The sequence below is a fragment of the Calonectris borealis genome, chromosome 2 (genome assembly GCF_964195595.1).
Source record: "Calonectris borealis chromosome 2, bCalBor7.hap1.2, whole genome shotgun sequence".
NCBI lineage: Eukaryota > Metazoa > Chordata > Aves > Procellariiformes > Procellariidae > Calonectris > Calonectris borealis.
The window spans coordinates 57519351-57532705 of record NC_134313.1 but is presented as its reverse complement, the minus strand read 5'-3'; the positions used below and the strand labels follow the sequence as shown (position 1 = coordinate 57532705).

The 13355-nt window shown below is 43.3% G+C and overlaps 1 protein-coding gene across 1 annotated transcript in view; it reads right to left on the bottom strand.

Moving 5' to 3' along the window:
• Positions 1–13355, bottom strand: part of MTCL1 (microtubule crosslinking factor 1) — a 110251-nt gene that overhangs the window by 82803 nt on the left and 14093 nt on the right. The gene's annotated exons all lie outside the window — the stretch shown is intronic.

Below are 13355 nucleotides of genomic sequence, written 5' to 3'. Positions count from 1 at the left end.
TGCACAGTCACTAATGATTTCATTATGGTAAATCTTTCATTTGAAAATAATAGTTGGTACTTTAATGGGGAAAATAGAAACTCAATAAATCCTTAATGATGCTAGTCTCTTTTACGCTTTTTTACATGGTAAAAACAATTCTTCTTGCGAATGTCAACCTGCCAATCTGGTTTCAGGTTTTAAACCTTTATAAAGAATTTCAGAGGGAGAGTAGAAATATTACTGTTAATGGCTTTGTCTGAAATGTCTTGAGTATGGATAATCAGCTAGAAGCCCCTGAAAAGAAATTTAAAGCTAAATCAGAAGTATTCCAAAGCTTTCTATTCCTCATCCCCCATCACAAGTCTCCAAACAGTTACTGCCACATCCTCCTCGCCCAGCAGTTCCCCCTTCTGAGACAGGAGTAAAATGAGCCTTTGGTAGTAGGCGATTTATCTGAACTATTTCCTCTCCCGATCGCCCAAGCGGAAATCTCATATTCTCCCCCTTCTCCTCTCTGAGCTGCTGAGTAAAACTCAACTCCAGGACCTCAGACCAAGAGCTAGAGTGACCAAGTGAGGAACCAAATCAGTTGCAGACCAGGAAAGGGATGAAAAGGTGGCTTCAACTTTAAAGACCAGATTGTAATATGATAAGAATGACAACCTTTACATTCTAATTAGTGCTCCCGTCCCCTTCAATTATGTCAGCTGATGACCTGGAATAAAGGTGCCAGGACCCAATCAACATCCACATTTAAAACCAGTTAACAGACTGTCAGGTTCAGTTGTGAAAATGCCTTTATTAGTAACCAGTCCCTGTGCATCCTGGAAAGCGCTGTCAGTCTTTATACGCTGAGAATTACATGCTGGTTGGTTTAGGAAACTGAAGATAATATATGGAAAGGCCTTCTTTTTCCCTCTCTCTTGGTTTGCGTTCACTATGAAAAATCATGTAGTAATGTTATGGAGATCTTTCTGTTAATACCAGATTCTTTGAAGAAGTATTGTACTTCTTGTGGAGCACTACGTTGTGGATGCTTGTGGAGTATCACTTGTGGATACTTGTGGAGTATCACATCCACAGCCCTTCTATTGCTCTTGCTTCTAAGAAAAGCATCCGTGAAGACACGAAGCACGTGTGAAATGTCCATGCCAGCAATGCTTATCCCCAGAAGGCTCCTCTTCCTTCCCTTTGACTAAGAAAATTACTGCCAAATTTTCTCCTGATCATCTTGTAGCAAAGAAACAACAATGCTAAAGTTCTCCACAGTGCTTATTCATACCGACTTGGAAGGACAGCAGTTCATGCAATCACCTGTTTCTTCCAACAACCCGGTAGCACAAAACCATGTTCAATGAAAGGCAGCTGCAGGAGTGTCGATGCCTAATCTTCTGTGCAGAACCACAGAAACTCCTTTATTTTCTACATTTTTTCCCCCAAAGAATACATGAATTGTTACATATGGTTACTCTTACAACAGTTGTGGCCAAGAGAAGCAAGGGATATCTCTGAATTCCTGCTACCTGAATTACTGTCTCCTCTATGGCTGTGTGGACTGATGGACAACCCACTTAAACAAAACTGAACAGACACAAAACTTTACCCATGAGTGAAATCAACACTGTAGGAACAAAAACACCCTGACTTTATTATTCACTGACATACTGTTTTTCATTTTTTTGGTCTTTGCACTTATTACAATCAGGACCAGAGTGGAAGTGACAAATTAACCCAAGAAGGGAACGTTCTTGCAGTATTTCCAGGGATATTGAGAGCAGGTGGAATCAGAAATAGCACAGAAAAAACTTCCTGTTTAAAGATTTTTGTGCTTGCCTGAAGCCCTGACCTAGGGGAGCAAAAACTTCTGCAGCAGCTGTAAGATAACTTTTCAAACGGTGTAGCTCAGCTCCCAGCACTAGAGACTGCTGTCCTGAGGTGTGCCTGAAGCCCTGCCCGTGACAGCGGCCCCTAACCTCAAGGGCTGGTTTGCATATACTGGAGAATTGTGGGTTCGACTTAGCATCCACATCTGCAATATGCAGAGGAAAAGCCTAAAGTGAAGAAGAGAGGGAAGGAACAAAAGATGTGAGAATCCCACCAAGGAGGGACCAGTAGAAGGGGAGGGAGGAAAGCTGATATGTTTGGCCATCTGAGGAGATGGAGGACACCAAAAGAGAGGACTGGTGTTCTGGGCATTTCGAAGATGCATTCCAACTCTTTTTTTTACTATTTTTTCTTTTTTTTTCCTTTTTTTTCCTTTTTTTCCTATTTTTTTTTTCTTTTTCCTTTCCCTTGTGAAGGTAATCCAGAAACTATAGTCACATACCCTGACAGCTGACGACAACAGTGGAGAACTTAAGAGCTATCCTTCTATAATTTTGATGCATCAGGTCAAGGTACAACAGTAACCTCCTTCCCACAAGTGATTTCTACCATTTCACATCCCGATAAGTGATGTAGGATCTACATTTCAGTCCCTCCCCAGAGTAATATGGGAACCTTCCCCTATAACTGCCCACAGTTCATGATACCTATGGCAATATGCACTACATCTTCCGGTTTGGGAATAATCAACAAATTAACAAAGTCATCATAAAAGACACATGAGCATGGCAATAGAAAACCAGAAGGACTCCTTTAGAAAGGAGGACCCTGGGAACTACCGACCTGTCAGCCTCACCTCTGTGCCTGGGAAGATCATGGAACAGATCCTCCTAGAAGCTATGCTAAGGCACATGGAGGACAGGGAGGTAATCCGAGACAGCCAACATGGCTTCACCAAGGGCAAGTCTTGCCTGACCAACCTAGTGGCCTTCTACGATGGAGTGACGACATCAGTGGGCAAGGGACGAGCTACAGATGTCGTCTATCTGGACTTCTATAAGACCTTTGACACGGTCCCCCACCACATCCTTCTCTCTAAACTGGAGAGGTATGGATTTGATGGGTGGACTGTCTGGTGGGTGAGGAATTGGTTGGATGGATGCATCCAGAGGGTAGTGGTCAACGGCTCAATGTCCAGATGGAGGTCAGTGATGAGTGGTGTCCCTCAGGGGTCCGTATTGGGACCGGTACTGTTTAATATCTTCATCAATGACACAGAGAGTGGGATTGAGTGCATGCTCAGCAAGTTTGCAGACAACACCAAGCAGAGTGGTGCGGCTGACATGCCTGAGGGACGGGATGCCATCCAGAGGGACCTGGACAAGCTTGAGAAATGGGCCCCTGTGAACCTCATGAGTATCAACAATGCCAAGTGCTAAGTCCTGCCCCTGGGTCGGGGCAACTCCCAGTATCAATACAGGCTGGGGGATGAAGGGATTGAGAGCAGCCCTGCCAAGAAGGACTTGGGAGTACTGGTGGATGAAAAGCTGGACATGAGCCAGCAATGTGCGCTCGCAGCCCAGAAGGCCAACCGTATCCTGGGCCACATCAAAAGAAGCATGGCCAGCAGGTCGAGGGAGGTGATTCTGCCCCTCTACTCTGCTCTGGTGAGACCCCACCTGGAGTCCTGCGTCCAGCTCTGGAGCCCTCAGCACAGGAAAGACATGGATGGGTTGGAGTGGGTCCACAGGAGGGCCACGAAAATGATCAGAGGGATGGAACACCTCTCCTATGAGACAAAGCTGAGAGAGTTGGGGTTATTCAGCCTGGAGAAGAGAACCCTCTGGCGAGACCTTATTGTGGCCTTTCAGTACTTAGAGGGGGCTTATGAGAAAGATAGAGACAAACTTTTTAGCAGGGCCTGTTGCAACAGGACAAGGAGTAATGGTTTTAAACTAAAAATGGGTAGATTTAGACGAGACAGAAGAAAGAAATTTTTTACAATGAGGGTGGTGAAACACTGGCACAGGTTGCCCAGAGAGGTGGTAGATGCCCCATCCCTGGAAACATTCAAGGTCAGGCTGGACGGGGCTCTGAGCAACCCGATCTAGTTGAAGATGTCCCTGCTCATTGCAGGGGGGTTGGACTAGATGACCTTTAAAGGTCCCTTCCAGTCCAAATTATTCTATGATTCTATGAAGAACCAGACTCTTGAAAACTGAAAGGGGAGATGAACAAACAATCCTCAATTATTTTGATAGAAAAATACATTATATATGATGAAAAACATTAAAGACAAAAGCAACTTAAAGACTTTCAGATTTAAATCTGCCTTAGAAATGTTTATCATACCCTTTAATTACTTTATTCCCTCCTTCATCACTTCAAAATCTGCCGTTTTGATACCACTGAACTCAAGGACGGGAATTTATCCTGAACTCCGCACACAGCGACAGTGAGGAGAGCTGCCTTCACCAATCTCCGCACAAGACCCAGTTTCTCTCGGCACAGCTGACTGCAGCAAGAGCACGCTGAAGAGATTGGACTGTAACTATTTTGGAACGATCCCTGAGAAAGAGGCCTTAAATAGACCAATACGTACATCTGGCAATCTCAGATGGATCGTTGTGCTCCTTCTGCCCACATAGACATTATGTTGACGTCCCCAAATACCAACACAATTTACCCTCCCCAGCTCCAGCTAATATCACTGGAGCAAGACCTAAAATTTTCATATTCGGGTAAGAATATCTTGCAATGCTTATATTCATTTGGGCTCGAGCTTTTATCTTGCAACAAAATATACAGTAAAAAGAAAAGGAAACAGAAATCAGAGGTAATGTACCCATTAGGGGCAGATGGCATCATTTTTCTAGATTGAATGAACCACCGTTACGGGTGCTAAAAGAAACTTCAGGCTTTCTCACATCAAGGCACAAACCCAAACCCAAATCAAGCGAAGGCTTTGCCGTGCCTCCTCCCACAGAACAGAAACTGTCTCCTTCCCAGGCATTTCTCAGCAGGCTGAGTGTAGGAACAGGGTGAAAAAACATGCCAGCCTTGCAGCGAGCTCCCTGGCAATATAACTGCTGGCAAAACCCATGGGGATCTGTGGGGTGTGGGGATCACTCCTATGGGGATGAGAAAGGGGCTGAAGTACTGCACATGCCACCGTTTTGGCTTGAATTGGGTTTGTGAAAAGAGCTAGATGGGTGAACGTATCCTCATCTGTGGCACAAAGGAAACAGGTTATTTACAGAAAGCAGCAAAATGTGCTGATTAGAGGTTGCTTGAAGACTCCCAATGCTCAATTCCACCTCTTTGCCACTTAAACCCTTTTTTTCCTGACCTACTTGCAGCGACCGACTCCTTTTTTCCATTCCAGGAGAATGGAGAACTTCTTGATGGATCCCGGTGACGTGTGACGCACCGCCAGGCTGGGCTGCCTGACAGCCAGCAAGGCTTTGGGCGGCAGAGCCAGGCTTACCAGCACAGTGCCAGGCGTAGGGAAGGGGGAAAGCCCAGTGCCGTAGCATGTGGTAATGCAAAACTTGCCAAGACGGTCAGATCTTTCCCCCTCATTCATCCTCTGACAGCTTGAGTAGTGCGATATTAATCATTCATAAGTTATCTGTGCAATAAGTTACCTTCTCCTTTTAAAAATAGAGCTAGAGAAGCAAGTGTAAATAATTAATTTGAGAAGAGAAATAATCAATTAACCCTTTCAAAGAAGGACAAAAATAAATAGCTCTGAGTTTTTTTCATCTGCCTAGGCATTTCCGGACAGTGCCGTCCCCGTGGCTGCCAATACTCCGATGCGACACGTATTCTTACATGCAGCATCACCACAACAAAAACCACAGGCAATCTGGGAAAATTGGTAAGAAACTACGCATCTCACAAAGCTCCTCTTCTCACCCTGACAGACTGTCTCTTCCGCTTTTCCATCCCGCTACCCAGAGCTCCAGATGCTGGGATGAAATTACCGGTGATGTGAGATGAAAACAGTTGGCGCCTGCTCACCGTGAGCCAGCCAAAGCGCGGCAGAAAAGCTGCGCCTCGCAGGAGTGGCGGCACCAAGTTTGCCGGCGATGCCAGCTTGCACCGAGCACCAAACGAAGGGTGGTTTTTTGCAGGTTTATATACCCTTTCTCCTTCAGCTGGAGCTCCCTGATATGCTCGAGGCCAGATTCACTTAGGATCTGTGTTGGCTCCTCCGAGCCCTGGGAGGAAAGTGGGGAGGGCAGGGCATGAGACATCTCTGAAACCACGATGCCCTGGGTACCCATCTCCACCCCAAACACCATATGACACTTGCAGCGTGAACAGTTGCCAGACGGTGGCTGATCTGAATTTCACCGGAGAGCGGAAAGACGAGGAATATTCCTAATTAACTTCAGTGTATGCTTGGCTGTGGATATTCCAGCTTTAAAACCCAGCTTCTGCTCACAGAACAGCAGCATGCTGCGAAAATTTGCTTGCCCTGGGTCAAAGTCTTCCCCACACCTTGGCAAGGAAAGCAAAGGGTACTGTCTTCATCGAGGACTCATGCCCCAATTGAAATGTGATTTAGACTATGGAGAGCATGCCCTAATTTTTCCCCCCAGAACAGCACTTGAAGGATTTGCTACCAACTTTTTACAAGGGCTTGCTGAAGAAAACCTTTAATTATGCTGTGGATAGATTAAGGGAAGGAATGAAAAAGAAGCCCATTATTTCCCCCATTAAAGTTTTATACAGATGTCACAGAGGCTACAGTTTGTTTGCACTGTCACTGCTGAAGCCCATGTGACAGACAGCAGGATTATTTTTGGTAACTGGGTGGAGGATGGGGAGACCGATACACAATTTGAGCTTCGTGGAGGTTATCTCCATGCCAGTCTCTGTTATTGAAAGAGCAGCAGTCTTTTAGTTACTGAAAGACTTCTGCTATATAGTAAGAAAAATACACGACAAATGGGACACAGAGGAATTTCAGTTACTATACAAAGAAGGTTTCCTTATAACTAACTGGTACCTGGACAATCATGCAGCTATGGTAGGTCATTGTTCCTGCTGTAAATGCCATCACTTAAACATAATTTCTCCATATGCAAAGGCCAGTTGAGGTCCACCAACATATCTGGGAGTGAGGCCATGAAGGGGGTGAGTTAGAGGAAGCCCATGTCTGGGATGAGAGGCTCTGCTCAGGCTGAGTAACAGAAGAGCAGGAGGTTTTGCATGATATAAAACTCTGGATCTGATCAGCAGAGTCACTATTACTTTCTCTCAAAAAACCCCACTTCAAACATTGTAATAGGATTTGGAAGCAGTGTCAGATGATTGTTGGCAAGTGTGGACAAGCAGCAAATACCTAGAAAATAAAGGCTAGCTGGAGCTTGGTGGCAATTTATTTGGTAAATCATAAATTCAGATGCAGATACTGTTCGGGGGGGCGGGGGGGCATTTATAATCATCAGAGACTGGCACAAAACATTTTGAAAATTTTGCTTTGTTTTTTTTTAAATCTATTTTTCAAATTTCTAAAAAGAAATATGGACGGTGCATTAGAAGATGTATAATATAATTCAGTGGGAAAAAAATAATTATGTTACTGAGTTTGCTTCTTAACTGCTATACATTTTGAGTCGAGCCAGATCCATTCTCATGCCTTCCCTCCACCCTGTTTGGTGGTACCAACACTGAGCAGACCATTTCACTATCTGTACAGCTCCTGAAATGCCATAATGAGTATAAATCATTCACTGTGGTTTAGGTACCAATTCATTATTTATCACAGTGAAAAAAAGATACTGGAGACAAAATGGTGCTGCGGTAAAACTTTCATGCAGTTAATGGTTTTAGTTATGATTATTGCACAAGACTTCATTACTTATAACTGTCACAAGCAGTAACTTCCAAGCAGGGTTACTGAGTCAGCATGGTAATCTTGCTTAGCCCTTTTAATGTTGTTTGAATCTATAGCTTACAAGTCGTTTCTTTGCCTTGTTTCTCAGCTAATTCCCATTATTTAAATTCATTGATAACTAAGAAAAGTCATATATTACAAAAATCAAAGATTTTTCACAGTATAGCCCTACTTCACTCCAGTGAGTAAATTTCATTTCAGAAATGACTGAAGAACATTATGTGCTACCCTAATAAACATGTATGAAGTCCTAGCTAATGAAAACACAGGCAATATTTTCTACAAACAAGTGTGTTTTCACCAAGAATAATTTCTTCACTATTTGTGTATTACTTCACGCTGTATCTATGTACATATATCAGAGAGAAAAGAGGGAAGAGTGATTTCAGATGCAATAATCACGCTTTACACACGTGCTGCATGTATTATGCCCTACTTAAAAGGTTCAAGGCAATGAAAATCAGACTGTCATGCTCAGCTAAGAATTAGCCTCCAGATCTCATTTTGCTATATTATGTTTATAGAGCTAAATTCTCCTATCAGCAAAATGTTGTCTACCTCTAGTGATATTAAACAGAGCAGTACACATGCACTTTGGAGCAAAATTTGTCTCTATGCCTGAAAGATATTCCATCTTATCTTCTATATTTCTATCATTTTTATATACATCTGAATGCAGTTTTTCACTCTGTTAAAAGGAACAGATATTTTAACAAAAAAATTACTTTGACTGTTAAAAGCAGCATTTCTTGAACTGCCTGAAAAATCAGGTGCTGCAGGGGAGGAGGAGAGGGTAAGCTCAGGCATGACAGCATCCTCATTAGCAAGTAAGCCTTGGATGAAAGAGCCTTGAGAGAAGCCGCTGCCCTAAAAAGCCCACAGGTAACCTGGGAAAGCCCATTTACAGTATGTACTGGTTTTCATCTCGGTCTGTGTCCTACAGAGATGTGTTGGAGACATTACTAATGGCCAGTGGACCTGCACTTCTCTCCTCTCATGCGGAAATGAATGGAAACGGTATTTCTTGCCTTCCCATTTTGCCTCTGCCTTTCTTTGTAAAAACACCAGTGAAGGCAAGCTGCAGCCATGGTCCTCCATCACCGGGAAGTGATTTCCCGAGTGAACATGCCCGGAGAACAGCACTCGTGCCTCTAACGGTCCCAACAACCTGGAGGGCTCGAAGCACAAATGATTTCAACTGAAGTTAGGAGCTGGCCAAGAAAATCTCAGTGTCACGGGGGAGGTCGCTGCTACACCAGAGGTCCTTGCAAGAGAGAAGGCAACACCTCCGGTTGCTCCCCCTCCGGTCCTCCTGCTTTCAGTGGCAATAAAGACAGACTGTCACCTGCTTGGTACGGCCGTCCCACTAATAAATGCCTCTTTCTTCCCAGTTACACAATTCTCATTCATTTCTTGCTAAACCATTTCATAGCGCTCATGTCAAATCTTTCAGCAGCTGCTAACCCTGTCCCTAATCCTCCCCTCTCTTTGTCCGGTCCGGCAGGGCCACCCTTCCCAGCAGCGTCAGCGCTGCCACGGCCGTGCCTCTTTCTCTTCCCTGTCTCACAACGCCAAACCCAGACAAAGAACGGGAGAAAATACATGTTTAGCAGCTGCGAACAAGCGACCGACTCATTCTCCCCAGGGGGAACAGGAGCAGGTCCTCCGCAACCTCAGCGCATTTCTACAATAAGTAGCAAAAATGGTTTATTCTTCCCCAGGTACGGAGGTTTTAGAGAGAGGATTACTCTGAGTGGTATTACTTACAGGGGAATTAGTGATCACTGTACATAAAGGCACCCAACACTTGCCAAGCATGATTCCATAGTTGTTTAAACTTACAGTAAAGATAGATCATCCAGTTGTGAAATACCTTTGCTGAGAAAATATAAGGAAGACGTTCCCTAAAGATGCCCTGGTGGTTCCAAGGAAATGATGTTTGGGATGGGTTAGATGTCGAGTGGAAGATGTTCAGACCTCAAAGAAAATCCACTTGCTGCTGTCAAGCCTTTTAAAAAAGATCTGGTTTGTAGATGCTCAGGAGACAATTGCTACGGGGTTTGCATTGGTGCAAAGAAAGGAAACTTTGGAAAGAGTTTTCTGAATGCTTGCTGGTTGATGGGGTTAAATTGTTAATATACATCAGTATTTCTCATGAGCTGAACTAGGATATTAGGAAGGGGAAAATGACAGTTGCAGGGATGTGGCTGAGGTAATATGTTAGTGATGGAGTCATTTTTCTCTCTCCTGGCAGCCTGTTGACTCAAATGGCGATGTTAATAACCTAGACAACAAGAGAAAATAGCAAGCAAGCCTCAGCAGTGATATGTGTACTTATCAAATCTGTGAGGGTACACTGCCTTTGCTTCTAAAGTTATAAGGAATAAGCAGCTTTGGTAAGTCACAGAAAATCCTAGAAAATTCCTAGAAGGGACAGTTCTTAAGAGACATCCCAGTTTTGCAAGGCTATGCTACAAAGAAGTGTTCACAGCGGTAGGAAAACTCTGAAGCTCTGATGGAGAATGCCACAAAAAAGGCATCAGAGGGAGGCCCAAAACCAGTTGAAAAGCTCACAGTAAAAAAAAAAAAAAAAAAAGAGTTGAAAAAGGGAAACTGAAAAAGTAGGTGAATGTAATCGTGGAAAAAAAATTCAATGAACCACAGTGCTGCAGCAGTTAGAGAAGACTGAAGCAGAAAAACTTGGTACAGTCAGTAAAGTTAAAAAACATTCAGAGAGAAAACATTATTACCCGGTGAAAGAAGTAGCTTCAAAAGAATCAGTGGAAGTATTTCAGACAAGAGTAGCAGAGTGATGAACCTACACAGCAATAAACAAACAAAATCTGAAAAAAAATTAGGAAGCATTATGGGAAAGGAAAGCACCATATTATTTTTTAGCTAAGAGGACTGAAAAAAAAGGAAGTAGGGTGGCATGATGAAGCAAGGTGAATGCCAGGGTGCTGACGAAGACATTCAGAGAAGAATGGTGTCTAACTGGAAGACATCAGAAGTCGATAAAATCCACAAGTATTGGTTAAAAATCCTTACTGGTCCATATCTTAGCTCAAAATACACCTATAGGAAATGCTGCAAAAGGCTGGAGAGATGTAGCATGCTTATGGAAAAAGAAAAAAAAAGGGAAAGATGTAGCATTATCCTAAAAATCCATAAGTACTCACTGATGAGCTGGGAGCTCCTTATTGAAACAATCAGTGACAAACAGAGTATTTTGATGATGGGAAGTACCTGGCAGATACCAGACCAAAACAAGAGTCTAGATGTGGTTTTGACAGAGTATGCAAAAGCTTCTGAAAGCACATCATGAAATGGGAATCCAGAAGCATCTGGGACTGGGGAGGGAAGTGCAGCGGTAGAACACAGCGGTAGAAGAGGAGATAAGAGCACTGTGAAGGACATGGCAGGTGACTTCTTGTCACCCTTCCTCATTATTCTAACTTTCCTTCCATTATTTGCAAAGCTGAGACACACTGAGGAATGTTACTTAGCGACAAAAGAGGAAAGCTTATCTCATATCTACTTAATACAACAACTTGAAATTACATGGTCAGGAGGAGGCAAAAATTAATTTCCCAGTTAAAACTGCAAGGCTTTTTTGAAGAAAAAAAGAATTTTATTTAGACAGAGGAGGCCTGTATATATTTCACACCAAAAAAATTCACAGTAAGTATCACAGGAGATCGAAACAGGTACTGGAGTGAAAGAATCCATAACAGCACTAAACATCGTATATGTTAGGAATTCTTCAAAAGATTATGATAAAAAATGAAGGTGGCTTTAAAAAAGAGTGCTTTCAGAGATGTGTACAATTCCTAAAGATATTTCAGCATGCAAAATACATGATTAAAGGTAATCAACATATATGCCATCCACTGCAGTGCGAAACTGGACCCGAGGGAATTGTACGGCAGGACAAAGCAGAAGTTAGCACTGAATTAAGCAATAAACATGAACATGGATGTGAGAAAACCTTTTTGTTGATCAGAGGATGCTAGAGGAGACGGGCTGAAAATAGTCAAGGATATTACAGAAAATGAGCATATGGTGACAGTGAGCTATAACAGAGAGCGAATACTGTCTAACTGGGTCTTGGGCAACGCTCCAGGACTGGATAGGAAAGACGCTCCTTCTAAGTGTCAGCCTTTAGATAGACAAGATGCATAGTCAGGGTGGATTGGGAAGAAGCTACATGGCCTTTGGGTCACTTTTCTCCTGATATTTAAAGCACTAGTTTTCCCACTGGCATGTCTATAATATATTCCTTTAGAGCTTTGTACGCATTAGATGTTCCTAAAGAGGCATTGCTTCTGGTAGTTACTTGAACACATCTTGAGGCAAGAATATTTTTTTTTTAATTTTATTTTTCAGCAATGTCAACAACGTTGCAAACACATACTTATCTGGCACACATATAACTGTTTCTCCAACTTTTGGCTCATCTGTCCTTGTGTGACCTGTTGAGGACCCAAACCTCCATCTTCTCACCTACTGTGACCTTGTGAAATTCTGACTCCCAGAGAAACCACCACTCACGGTATGAAAAACCAGACTCACTCTACTACTACTACCACATCTTATGCTACATCTTATGCCCTGCTGTGCCTCCAGATCAGCATGAACACATCCCATCATTCTACCTGCCATCTCCCCCTCTCTCTAGCTCCCCTCCAGCCTTTGCCTCTTATGGGGCAAAGTCTGCTTCCACAGTAAGGGTACTTTCACTTCCACTTGCGATGCAGCAGAGAGACAGCTGAGTTAGTTGGGCTTCCCTGCCCTGCTAGGCTGCAGCGCTCTAAGAAGCAGGGTAAATTCAGCCTGGTTAGAGCTAGCTTGAGACTCCAGCACTGCTGGACCAGTTTCTTTCCCATTGCTCACCCACAATTTAGTTTCACAAACTGCTTAATCCCAAAGACCATCAAGCAGCATCTAGCGGACCTGTGTGTTAATCAACAACAAGCCATACATTTGGTACTGTGGATGACACGGTATTTTTGTATGGAATATAGACTGCAAACCCTGTAACATGGTATCATGTCCATTAAGCACAGCATTCACAAATAACATTGAGAAAGAAGAAGAATAGCTAAAACATCATGCATTTACACCGGTTGATGATCTGTCCTCTTTGTTAGATACAAAATGCTCCAAATCTCTTGCACTGGACTCCTCATAACCCAAACACACAGAGAAATTAGATAGGGTTGTCCTTATAAAACTGAGTCAGGCTTTGTTCCAGTTGACTCGCAAGCATTGTTTGAAAGATTAAAATAACACGTAATTGCACCAGCTCTCTAAATCTGACCAGGGCTCAGAGGATAAATGCCTTAACTCATTATGTTTAAATGCTCTATCTCAATCTGGTTTAAAACAGAGCAGAGGCTGTGAGCTGCCAATCTGCTGTACTGTTAAGAGAACAGAAATACCGCTACAGACTGGGATGTGGGCTCCGGCAAAAAGCCACACTTAATATTTGGCTTTCCTTTACTGTCCCCTGCTCCTCAGCTCACTTGCTTCCAAGGATTGTCACTTCACTCAGTATGACTATGTGTCAGCTCCAATTGAAATGATCCCTTTTCTCAACAGACAGTCTTTCTGCGCCTGAAGTGCAATGTTGTTTATACAT